Genomic DNA, 14,221 nt, shown 5'->3' on the forward strand with positions numbered 1-14,221 from the left:
TCGTGTTGTTATTTATTTGTTCATGACTACGGAAATATAACAAATGATTATTGAAAAAAACAATCTTATTATTGATATAACTATTTCGCTGAGCATCCATCGTCGATATGCCGTTCAGATTTATCTATTATAAGGGGATTTGAAGAAAGTACAATCCCATGCGTTTCCTTTGTTTTTGACATGTTTTTATTTATCATTATACGATGTAACAGCCATCACATGGTAGTAAAGCTCATTGTTGAAAATCAGAGGTTCCGAACATCTATAAAAGTACAGACAAGATGTTGTTATAATACAGTAACAGTAACCAGTAACAGGAACAAAAGATTTAGACAATAAAAACATATATTTTAATTAGTATGTCCCCTTAAATCATTAGATGAAGATAATTGCCCTGGCATGATATATCGTTTTATGCAGATTGTATTTTTTTGGAAACGTATGATTTTACAGGAAATGAATCATGAACTGAATATTCCATAGTGAGTCTAACTAATCATTTACATTACACTTAAAGTGTTTCATTCATGTTAAGATGAATGCCATCTTGAATAAGTTTGAGTTGTTGTATAGCCGATATTCGTTTATGATTAGGAATAAAAAAAAACTATATTTTCGGATAACATCTACACATGGCCTACAATAAGGTTTTACATTTGGTGTCTATATAGATAAAGTATTGATAAAAGAAACAAATAATCAGGTCGAGTTACCTCCCCTATTATATTATTAATCAAGTACGTTACATCTTACCTTGTATTCAAACGTCATCATATTTGTACCGGAATGCAGTTAGATATGTATATACCTGAATGACATTAGGTATATCTGACTGGCATAAGGGCTGTCTTTTTTTGAATACTATTACCCTTTTTCCATTGCATTTTTAAGATATGGGAGTTATAACTGATTTCAAAAAATAAATATATATGGAACAATTCCTACTCACGAACTTAAGAATATTAAAGTTTAGACACACAATATCTTTTTTATGTATATATGTTTTAATTGCTAACGGTCGGGGATTCTTAACGATATTACACTGCAGTGAACACCAAGTGCTGATATGAAATTCATAATTTAATGCGCGGTTTATATCTAAAATATATAACATTAGAAAATGCTTCCTTTTACATATGGTAATTGTAAGTGATTATGCTGTTTTTTCCACAAATTAAAAAATATCTTTACAGTTCATATTAACATTGCATTACGAAACATTAACAATGTCTTCATTGTGTGTAATACTGTTTTTATTCATTTTTTTTATTTGTGGCACAAACAATATTTAGACAAATGGCGAAAATATAAAGACGTCCAATATTTTTCTGCAGATAACCTTAGGTAACCTATATGTTGGTCGTGATACTGATTCATAGACAATAAAATGAGAGAGTTTGAACCAACAGAAGAGACCAATCCGTTGCCTAATTTACACCTGAACACTTAATAAGGCTAGTTTATTATGCTGAGCTGTTGATTAGAAGGATCTTTACTATACTCTACTACGGTATACAGTCTGCTTATTGTTCTAGCTGTTTACTGTAACCATGTATACTGAAATTGTTAGTCAAATTTGTCGTTCAGGAATCAAAACATTCCACAAATTGTTTTTTTTTTTTTTTTTTTTTGTAATATATTCAGCAAAAACTGCAGTATAACCTTCAAGTATTTCTGTTTTACTGTTTGATGATAAATATTATGACAAACGCTAATATAAGATTTTTTTTTTCAACGTTCGCATACCTTGGACCCTGGAGACCAGAGAAGATGTTTACATAGATCATATGTCATTGAGATACATAAATCCATACTGCCATTTTCATCCATATATCTCTGGTGTCATTAAGATACAAATATCATCAATGTCATTTAAAGACAGATATCATCAATGTCATTCAGGGACAGATATCCTTTATTGGTACTTGAATCCCTATTCAAATATATAGTTATTTTGTAACAATAACTTTAGGAACCGTGTTGTAACAGGGAATCAAAATGAATACACATATATGTTGATATAACATAGGAACTTAACAATGAAATTCAGCAACAACAAAGGCGGAAAGGTGAGCTAATTTGCTTAAACATGTGTTAATATCATAATTAAATTAAAGATTTGACAAAAGGAGGATGCTATTCGAGTCTTTAGTAATGAAGCGAAAAAATTCAGACTTAGAAGATTTCAAGAAGTCAGTCCAATTTGCCCCATTATCCTCCACAGTGCTTGAAGAAATTGTCTCTCTTATTTTTGGCTATAAATTTCCGGATGATATGATATCTTACAGAGAGCTTTTAAGGCTACACTGTCAAGGTCAGTCGAGAGGCAAAGTGATCTGTAAATGCATTCTTTGATAACGGTATATTACCCATAGTGCATGGTTGTCAAAGAACAGGAAACATTCTCACACTGTGCTACTATCAGGAGACATGTGAAACTTCCCAGGAGTCCACACGACACTGATAAAACAACCGACATCTAGAGGTGAGATATGATACTTCATGTCAGTCATTGTCAGTAAGGGACTATAATTTATATTTTGCATAGATTTATGCATGCTTCAAACACTCAGCTCTTAACGTATCATAAGTAGAATATTTTATGATCCGGCTTTAGTATGTTATTTGTGTAAACCGATATTAATTACCAATTATTGCAAATTAGTCATGATCATATTTTAGGGATAGTTGTACTTGAATTACATTGAGTGTATTTGCACCTAAATGTCGTCAGAGATATCTATATCCGAATGACATCAGGGATATCTTCTCATCCAAATGACATCAGGGATATCTATACCGAATGACATCGGGGATATCTTCTCATCCAAATGACATCAGGGATATTTATACCGAATGACATCAGGGATATCTATACCGAATGATATCAGGGATATCTTCTCATCCAAATGACATCGGGGATATCTATACCGAATGATATCAGGGATATCTTCTCATCCAAATGACATCGGGGATATCTTTATCCAAATGACATCAGGGATATCTATATCCGAATGACATCAGGGATATCTGTTCCTGAATGACATCACGGGTATCTTTATATGAATGACATTTTGGAAATTTGTACCTGAATGGCATTAGGGATATAATACATGTATATGTACCGTACCTTACCGAAAGGGCTTGATTGGTATTGTTCCTTAGGTCAGATTGTTACTGGAACCGTCCGTATTGATAGACGATATACTTTTATTACAACCCTTGATATCTACTAAGCCAAATTTAAATGCCATGTATTGCTTTCTTTCTTTATGCTTCTACCTATGGTCCAATCAGAAACCTCAATGTGGTTGCTAAGGCAACGAAACTCATGCGGTTGGATTTACGATTCACTAATACCCATTTACACTAATTTTCATAGAAATTGAACATATAAATGTTGATTCTATGATAATGACTTGTTATCATTTCAAAAATTTCCGTGACGAATGTCGTTTACTGACGGTAAAAAACAACAACACAAAGATAGCATGTATAACCAGGAGCTAAAATTATATTTAAAGATCGATCAACTAAATATGATACAAAATCATAAGTCATGTTAATCATAATGATTATACGACTTTCATATTGCGAGATATCGTTTGATTTATTTTCACATGCCGACCTGATTATCAGTTTTACTCGACCTATCATGTAGACGAGATAACAAAACTTATCTCCAGTCGAATAGTGCCACCATTTCCTGTTGTGATAACACCTGTATAATCATATTTGAGATATCTCCAATATCTGGTGATAATGGTGAATCAATTATTCCATGTTGAATTCTAATCAGTACGGTAAAAATCTGTCGTTGCAGTTTTTTTTTCAACAAATTTTATCATAATTATTTGATAAAATTCATAATTTCCAAACAGTTAATATGCTATACTTATTTATTGGTAAACAGTCCAATAAGTGATATTTAACAATATTCTGTCTATTTTTTTTTCAAATGCATACGCACACACGCACATGCATGGAAACATACATACATACATACATACATACATACATACATACATACACACGTACGTACGTACGTACATACATACGTACATACATACATACATACATACATACATACATACATACATACATACATACATACATACATACATACATACATACATACGTACGTACATACAGGCAAAATCCGGATACAATCATTTCTGGTAAAACTTACTATAGCACTCATCAGGCTCTGTCACCACGCAATTTGTAATAACTTTTCAAATGTCATTATAAGTAATAAATAGGTATTTTTCTAATAGAATTAGGTCATAATATGTACCAAGTGAAGATTATCTTTCCATATGATGAACATTTGTCCCGTAAAAATAACTTTGATTGTGTTATTGCAAATTGCGTCGTTATTACAAATTGCGTGGTAGCAAGGCCCTTCAAACCTGTCCATGTTAAGGAATATACATACACAGATTTTGAAATAAAGGAAAAATTAGATTTTCATTAATCAGACGATTAAACTAATCACTTTTTGTTTTGAACAAGGCATTCGCAAAAGTATTTCCCCAATGCATACATAATCTGTATATCTGAAAATGGGAATATCTGGGTTTCTTTCCAATATTACGTATATCTGTTCCCCCTGTGATAGTGTTAACACTGAAAGAGATTATATGATAAAGTTGACAAGGTTGCGACGTTTGAAGAATTCTGCTGCGGACAGGTGCGAGTGTTCAAAATAAAGCTACTTGGGACACTCTTGATGGTCACTAAACGCGTATCACATGATTGCAATTCAGTTTACATTAACACGTAACAATGACGTCAACATGGAAACAATGCCATTTCAATTAAATACTGATGTTTTGTTGTTGTTGTTTTTAAACAAATTTAACGAAATAACAGTTGTATTCTGTTTCTCACAGAAAGCATGCATTACATAACGTATAATGTTTTAACATGCAATAACTCGAAAACATCAAATGGCATGTTCTCAAAGGAAGAGAGATGCTGGTGAAAAAAAAATCATATTGCAGGAGATTATTATGAAATAACATTTTGCGCTCAATAATCTTTCAGTAAAGTCTAGTCTGATCATAAACAATCTATTTTATTAACAAATTTGATTTTCGTTGACTATCACTGATTATATAGAGTCTGCAATAACCTTCTGTCGGAAGTTGTAAATACGGGAAAAAAGCCGTAAAGATAGTCATGAACCGTGATTCTACGCGACACTACGATGGCAAAATTCGGGCAAAATAGTATTTGCATAAAGACCCTAAAGACAAGTGATCCGGAATGGAAAGCGTCTTCTGCTTCATGGACAAAACAGCCATGAATCTAGGTCATGGCCGAAAACGACGATGGACTTCTTTGAGGCATTTAATCACTGAATTGGACACACGCTTTAATGACCAGAGTGCGCGTGTTTTATCAAATATAAAATGTATCCATGATCACAAATTACGGTTTACATCATAATAAAAGATTGAAGATATTTTCCTGTAATTTGAAAATTAAAACTGGATCCAACGAAATGTGTTTTTTTTGTTTTTTGTTGTTGTTTTTTTTTTGTATATCAAAGCATCTTTTCTTCAGATTATATGCACAGATATGATCAAAAACTATGATAGTATGTTTTACTTTTTTAACCATGGAATGGACAAACGGAGAGTATTGTTTGCACATAATTAGGAAACTTGAAAGATAATGAATGGACCTCTTCCCTTCTACAACAATTCAATTATCAAACGCATTTTCAAAATTAATAGAAACAAAGATTGCACAGTAGTGTAGCAGATTGGATAACTTATATACAAGAAGAGGTTTACTTGCATCAACTGGGTTACCGCAATGCATGATGCCGGATGAGACCCGGGAACAATCTATATACTAGGACAAATGAATGAATTGGTTTTGGAATTATTCCTGGAATATGTCGGCGAATAAGCTCTTTCACAGTCAACCATAAAATGTTTTCTCTTCAGATAAGATTTTCTTTTCTTGATATGTTGATAGCGGCATCCTTGAAAATGGCAATGAGGTCAATAATGCATCAACAGTAACAGTTCTACTACGAACACCCCAAATATACAAAAATTAAGTGTGATTCAAAATGTATTAATCACTTGATGCAACTTCATTGCTTTTTATGAAATCGACCGTAATCCGTTTTTTTTTAATTTTTTTTGTATGTTACAAGGTAGTTAAAAACACTTATTTGATATAATGTTGCAAATCATGACAATAATAATTTCTTATAAACGGTAAATCTTTTATTTGTATTTATTTTTTTCAGCATGTGAAGCCCCGGGAACAATATACGCTATTGGTAACGACACAATTAAATCTCTCATGGTTGAGTGTGATGTCAATGGAACAAATGAACTAAGAGCCGTCCAGATAGATACCGACCTAGCAATCAACATCACGGATTGCCCTATAGTAAGAATCATTTACAACCAGACAAATCAATTTCAAATTTTGATTTAATTAAATTTTGTAAATAATTTTGTGTTCAGATAGTGTATCTAATACTATTACATTTTAACTTTTGATACATTTAATTTATTGAATATCTCTTTTTTACCATAAACATCACTCTTCATGAAGATTTTTGTTATGTAATTCGTCCCAAATGGTACCATTGTAAGTCTGTTGCAATACTGGTTTTATATCAAAATCTGATGTTTCTTACCAAAGCATACATCAAATCATAACAATAATGATAACGATATTAATGTTATAAATGATATATAAGCATACTACAATGTAATTGTATTTAAGGTATAATTTGATTGAAATTGATACTTTTGACATAACGAGCTAAAGTCCAAATTCCTGATGTAAGCACTGTAGTGTACAGCAGTTAACACTGAAGTACACTTGGGAGAAAAAACCGTAGTGCACTGCAGCTGATAGCGCAGTGAACTGCAGCTAACGCTTAGTGCACTGGAGATAACACTGTAGTATACTGAAGTTAACACCGTAGTGCACTGGAGTTAACACCGTAGCGCACTGGAGTTAACACTGTAGTGTACTGAAGTTAACACTGTAGTGTACTGGAGTTAACACTGTAGTTTACTGGAGTTAACACAGTAGTGTACTGGAGTTAACACTGTAGTGTACTGGAGTTAAGGTTGTAGTGTACTAGAGTTAATACAGAAGTGTACTGAGTTAACACTGTAGTACACTGGAGTTAAGATTGTAGTACACTGGGTTAACACTGAAGTGTACTGAAGTTAACACTGTAGTGTACTGGAGTTAACACTGTAGTGTACTGGAGTTAACACTGTAGTGTACTGGAGTTAACACAGAAGTGTACTGGAGTTAACACTGTAGTATATTGGAGTTAACACAGAAGTGTACTGGAGTTAACACTGTAATGAACTGGAGTTAACACAGAAGTGTACTGGAGTTAACAATGTAATATACTGGAGTTAACACTGTAGTGTACTGGAATTAACACTGTAGTGTATTGGGGTTAAGATTGTAGTGTACTGGAGTTAACACTGTAGTGGACTGGAGTTAACACTGTAGTGTACTGGAGTTAACACTGTAATGTACTGGAGTTAACACTGTAGTGTACTGGAGTTAACACAGTAATGTACTGGAGTTAACACTGTAGTGTACTGGAGTTAACACAGTAATGTACTGGAGTTAACACTGTAATGTACTGGAGTTAACACAGTAATGTACTGGAGTTAACACTGTAGTATACTGGAGTTAACACTGTAATGTACTGGAGTTAACACAGTAATGTACTGGAGTTAACACTGTAGTATACTGGAGTTTAGGTTGTAGTGTACTGGGTTAACACTGATGTGTACTGAAGTTAACACTGTAGTGTACTGGAGTTAACACAGTAATGTACTGGAGTTAACACTGTAGTGTACTGGAGATAACACTGTAGTGTACTGGAGTTAACACTGTAGTGTACTGGAGTTAACACTGTAATGTACTGAAGTTAACACTGTAATGAACTGAAGTTAACACTGTAATATACTGGAGTTAACACTGTAGTGTACTGGAATTAAGATTGTAGTGTACTGGAGTTAACACTGTAGTGTACTGGAGTTAACACTGTAGTGTACCGGAGTTAACATTGTAGTGTACTGGAGTTAACACTGTAATGTACTGGAGTTAACACTGTAGTGTACTGGAGTTAACACTGTAGTGTACTGGAGTAATCACAGTAGTGGACTGGAGTTAACACTGTAGTGTACTGGAGTTAACACTGTAATGTACTGGAGTTAACACTGTAGTGTACTGGAGTTAACACTGTAGTGTACCGGAGTTATCACAGTAATGTACCGGAGTTAACACTGTAGTGTACTGGAGTTAACACTGTAGTGTACTGGAGTTAACACTGTAATGCACTGGAGTTAACACTGTAGTGTAATGAAGTTAACACTGTAGTGTACTGGAGTTAACACTGTAATGCACTGGAGTTAACACAGTAATGTACTGGAGTTAACACTGTAATGTATTAGAGTTAACACTGTAATGTACTGGAGTTAACACAGTAATGTACTGAAGTTAACACTGTAGTGTAATGAAGTTAACACTGCAGTGTACTGGAGTTAACACTGTAGTGTACTGGAGTTAATCCTTTAATGAACTGGAGTTAACACTGTAATATACTGGAGTTAAGATTGTAGTGTACTGGAATTAACACTAGTGTACTGAAGTTAACACTGTAGTGTACTAAAGATAACACTGTAGTGTCCTGAAGTTAACAGTGTTGTGTACTGGAGTTAAGATTGTAGTGTACTGAAGTTAACACTGTAGTGTACTGGAGTTAACACTGTAGTGTACTGGAGTTAACACTGCCATGCACTTGTGTTAACACTGTAATGAAATGGAGTTAATACTGTAATGAACTTGATTTAACACTTTAGTGCATTGGAGTTGATATTGTAGTGTACTTGAGTTAACACCGTAGTGTACTGAAGTTAACACTTTTGTGTATTGGAGTTAAGGTTGTAGTACACTAAAGTTAACACTGTAATGTACTGAAGTTAACACAGTAATTAACTGGAGTCAACACTGTAGTGTACTGGAGTTAAGATTGTAGTACACTGAAGTTAACACTGTTGTGTACTGAAGTTAACACTCAAGTGTACTGAAGTTAACACTGTAGTGTACTGAAGTTAACACTGTAGTGTACTGGAGTTAACACAGTAATGTACTGGAGTTAACACAGTAATGTACTGGAGTTAACACTGTAGTGTACTGGAGTTAACACTGTAGTGTACTGGAGTTAACACTGTTGTGTACTGGAGTTAACACTGTAGTGTACTGGAGTTAACACTGTAGTGTACTGAAGTTAACACTGTAGTGTACTAGAGTTAACAATGTAATGTACTGGAGTTGACACAGTAATGTACTGGAGTTAACACTGTAATATACTGAAGTTAACACTGTAGTGTACTGGAGTTAACACTGTTGTGTACTGGAGCTAACACTGTAATGTACTGGAGTTAATACTGCTATGCATTTAAGTCAACACTGTAATGTACTGGAGTTAACGTTGTAGTGTACTTGAATTAACACTGTAGTATTCCACTAGTCTTATCATCAGACAATATAATGGTTTAGCGAAGAGTCTTGTTTGGTGACATTTACCAGAAAAGACGATTATTTTGTCCTGATATGTATCAAATTACTTCTTCAATCTGATCGGCAAAACACTAGGTAGTCCGTATTATAAATAAACATTGGACTTCTGCATAATAACTTTATTGAACCAAATACTAGTGATTTGATATACCTTGATTTCGCTCTAAAGGCTTCAACTTCAATTGTTATACAGGTATGATAATTAACATCAAATTCGCCATTACTGTGAAGATAAAAACAATCGTCTATGCACAATAACTGGAGTTGCCCTGGACTGGTTAGAATCAATATCTATATAGTAAAGGCTGACCTTATTCAAAAGAGATTTGTCATGATTGTCAGGAGACGTGGAAGGTCACTTCGATAGGGTATTTAGCTCTATGAACTTGCTTCTTTCAACCAAATACATTTCATCTGTGAAAACCATTGCTATCATCCCGGACACTCACCAATGTCAATATGTTAAGGTTCCCTCGGATCCATCTTTCTATAATATACAGATATTATTTATCTTCGATAGTTTAAATATGTTTATACATATATATTTTATCTATAGTGTTGTACTACTTTGTATGGCTCATTCGATCGTCTGGCACTTTGATATAACCGAAAGATGTTGACCCATATCTCCCGGGAGTTTAAAGCAGACTACGGTATTCAATGTCAAATTTGTAACAGGATTCGACGTATTCTTATCTGGGTTTTTAAACTTCCTTGTTGGTATTTTACTACTGATAACCTCTTGCCCTCTTTATAAACCTGTCTCCAGTATTTAAAAACAAAGGAGAGCTATTCCGCCACGGTGATATCCGAAGCATTTTGTGAGTTGACAACTGCATACCAGACAACGGAATAATTGAGAAATGCAAATCGTAATGATGAACTTCTATCTGGCATCCAACATTAAATGAAGACATTTTACAGTTGCTGTTTTGCTTGTTTGTTTGTTGTTGTTTTTTTTTGTTTTTTTTTCTCTCTTTTCTTTTCGTTTTTTACAATGTGTAGCATTGATCTTCATACGAGTGTGAATTTCAGCTCTAACATGGCTTATAGATGCCTGGTGCTAGTGTGAAAAGAAATCATCAAATTAGATATATATCTGGGCTATATAAATAAGAATTTTTTTTTAATCAATTCATTTGTTTTACTTGTAAGAACATTTTTTTTTTTAATTGATAAAAATAATAATCCAGGAATTGGTTTGTGCAAGTGCTTAAAAATCCACTTTCCTTTTCATATTATTCTTGAAATCAATTACAGAAAAACCCCACTTACTCTAATCCGCATTCCTCGATTACCCACTATTTGTCGAATTGCTATCTTGATCCCGACTGCGTCCTTGTATATTTGTTTTTAAGAAACCTTAAATAACTCAAACCGTTATTCGTGGAATTTTCTGATTTCCACGAACTACTACTTATCCCCTTCCTTCAAATTGATAGAATTAATCCTACCTATTCGTCGAACATGTACCACACCTGCCATTGTCTACCTGTGCCACTTATGGTTTCGTCGGCCCTCATGAGGCTAACGCAATCTTGGGAGTTAGTTTCTCCAATGTCTTCTGTCCAAGGAACGTCTATTCATGGGACACTAGGGAGCCCTAGAATAAGCACCGTTGTATTCCACCGCATGCTTATCGCAGTAGGCGACTAAAAGTGGCCCCAAGAAGAGTCGGGGGTTTTCTTCTGTGTCTTTTATATAGGAGACCAAAATATATCTTCTGTCCCATTGCAATACATGGGATCTAAAATCTATCCTTTTTTCTCACTTTTCTGTCTTTCTATATTTTCTTTTTGGATCAAGACAGCAGATAATTGTCGGATTTATGATGTTTTTATAACAATTATGATTATAATAATAATTGATTAAATGTCTAATATATGATATTAAGGTGCTTATCGTGATATCGAACAACAATGATCACTTTAATTTCTATTTTACAGAATCTCGAAAAACAATAGTACACATTTTTTTTAAATTCCGTGAAATTCGTAATTCAAATGTGAACGGATATTCTTGTACGGCGGATATTTACAGTATGTAGGTAGGACTTTGCATTTTCGGACACATGTGTCATTACCTGCAACTGAAAGACCATAGTCTGTACCTTTCGATGTGGGGCTTACCTGTCATAACTCGATGGTCCCTTGGAGTTCGAGTTAGTGGGGTTTTATTCTATATTCATTCAATCTTTCAAATCAGACTTTTTTCACTTCCTCAAAGTTTATATACTCATAAGTGTATGATTTTACTATCAGTACCGACATAGTAGACTTTGACATAAAGTTTGTTGTTTTGAAATCCAATATTTGAAATCTGGAATTTATTAGAAATATATTGTGAACGGTGCGAATCCACCTCCTCACCCTATTTTGCTTTTCCTCGCTAAGCCTTCGAATGTCACCCCTCAGGTTGGAAGATTATCTACCAAACCCTAAAGGTAGGCAAATATTCTGATAGCAATAATCCATGTGCTTCAATTACTGACAATCGCGATCATCGTTAAAACACGACGAAATCTTTTTGCAAAACGGTACCCAGTGTGCTCCGATAGTTAGATGGTTGTCATGAGTTATTGATCAAAAGTTTTAACATTAAATATATTTCAAACGGATTAGAGATTGTTCAAATGGGTAATCTAATCAAAGGGGTATTATATCGTTGAATTTTACTCGTGAACTAGCGTAAGAACAAAAGAATTTGGTTCAGTAGATACAGACAAAAGTACTCAATAATCTCCCATAGTACAGCCCCATGTGGATAATATATAGCAACGTTGACCTGGATTGTATACATAGTAAATGACTACGTCATTGGTTAATGGAGGACAAATACCAATGCACAATTGATGTACATGTATGTAGTACAGATGTCGTACTTAATATTTAAATTTCCTCTGAGGTGAATGACATATTTACCAAATAAAGTGAGGTCAACCAAAATTAGAATCGCTGCTTCCACAGAGGAATGTCTAGTAGACTGACAGTACATCTGCGAGCGTTTGATTAATATTTACTGTCATGCATGGGTCAAAGCGATCCTGTGTTGTCACGTATTTAAATCACAGCCACACCTTACTTCACACAGATTACGTAGATTTCTTATTTACACAAGGCACTGAGTATGTTAATATCATGTTTATATTGGAATCAGCGAAGGAAAAATCTTATGATAAATCTCTGTTTACTTAAAATGCCATTCTACCCGTAAATATATCTTATTTTCTTATCATTATCATTAATATTTTACTTATCTAATTTCATCAGTATATAACTTTAGTTTAATCACTAGTAACATTTCGGTAGATGTTTTTTCTAACGTATCATTCTATCAGAAGCCTCTAATCCTAATCTGTAGTGTTAAAGATACATACACGTGAATAACACATTCATATATTTAAATTAAGTAATATATGCAAAGTGTATGCAAAATAAAGAATAAAACCACACTGAATAGTTGCCGTCCTACAAAAACTGTACAGTTATGATTCAGTGTGAAAATCAAGAACGAGAATAAGAGAGATCAGGAGCGGCCGAAAATGATACTTATATCAGAGGAACACTAACATCATTGATCAATAGTGTATTATCATAACACAGTGAATATATCTAAAATAATGGAATTTCTTACTACAGTAACTTTATCTTGTTAAACTGAATGGCACGTGCTGAACGTTTAACCGTATTTGGTATTATTTTTACTAATAATAAGTGGATTCGATCTCAACTATACTCATTGTTCGGTTTACACTAGTTTATGATTACGTTTAACGACAGTTTATCTCTTCGATTTAATATCCAAAATAGGTTAATTAATATCATTTATCAGATTAATTGACATTACACAAACGTTTATATGTAAGTTAACATTGAAACTGCCAAAATGTATACAAGTATTTAAATACATTTACATTGATATGATAAATATTTCCCCGTAATTCAAGTTCCAGATATTTTCATCGTAGTAAGGTAGAAGATGACTTATACCCATTCATCTTTGATATAAGATCTCATTAACAGTGGCATTGGCTCAGAATATGCAAATCTCATTTGTTAAGTCGGCATCTATGTTCTGACTTTGCGGGTTTCCTATTTTCGGTTACAAGCATCAATGGCGAGTCCTCATAGGAGGAAACTGATGCACAGAAATCAGTTTAACATTCATTATCTTAAAATATATTTCCCAGTGTTTGCATGCAGCATGTAAATAATGTATCTATAAATTATTTCACATTTAAAGGTGCACATTCTTTCTTTATAATACAAAAAAATCAACAGCTATGTGTATGCTTTGATGTTCCATTATGGATATCAATATTGATATTTTTATCAAGGTTCGAGCATTTGTGCTATCTTAACAAGTCTAGGTACCCAACAGGGGGTCCGGGTTACTATACCTAAATTTTAAACATTGACATTAAGTGTAAGGGAAAATGAAAGACGATTTTATACTAAGACTGAAGCATAATGATCGATAGTTTATGATTGTATGAACAATTTCACAATTTTTAAAACTTGTTATCTTTGCATAGTAAATAATATTGTATAATATATATGCAAACATGAGGTATATGAACACTGTTACTGATTTTAAATATCTTATACTGAACGTGAGATATACTCCG

The sequence above is a fragment of the Pecten maximus genome, chromosome 13 (genome assembly GCF_902652985.1).
Source record: "Pecten maximus chromosome 13, xPecMax1.1, whole genome shotgun sequence".
NCBI lineage: Eukaryota > Metazoa > Mollusca > Bivalvia > Pectinida > Pectinidae > Pecten > Pecten maximus.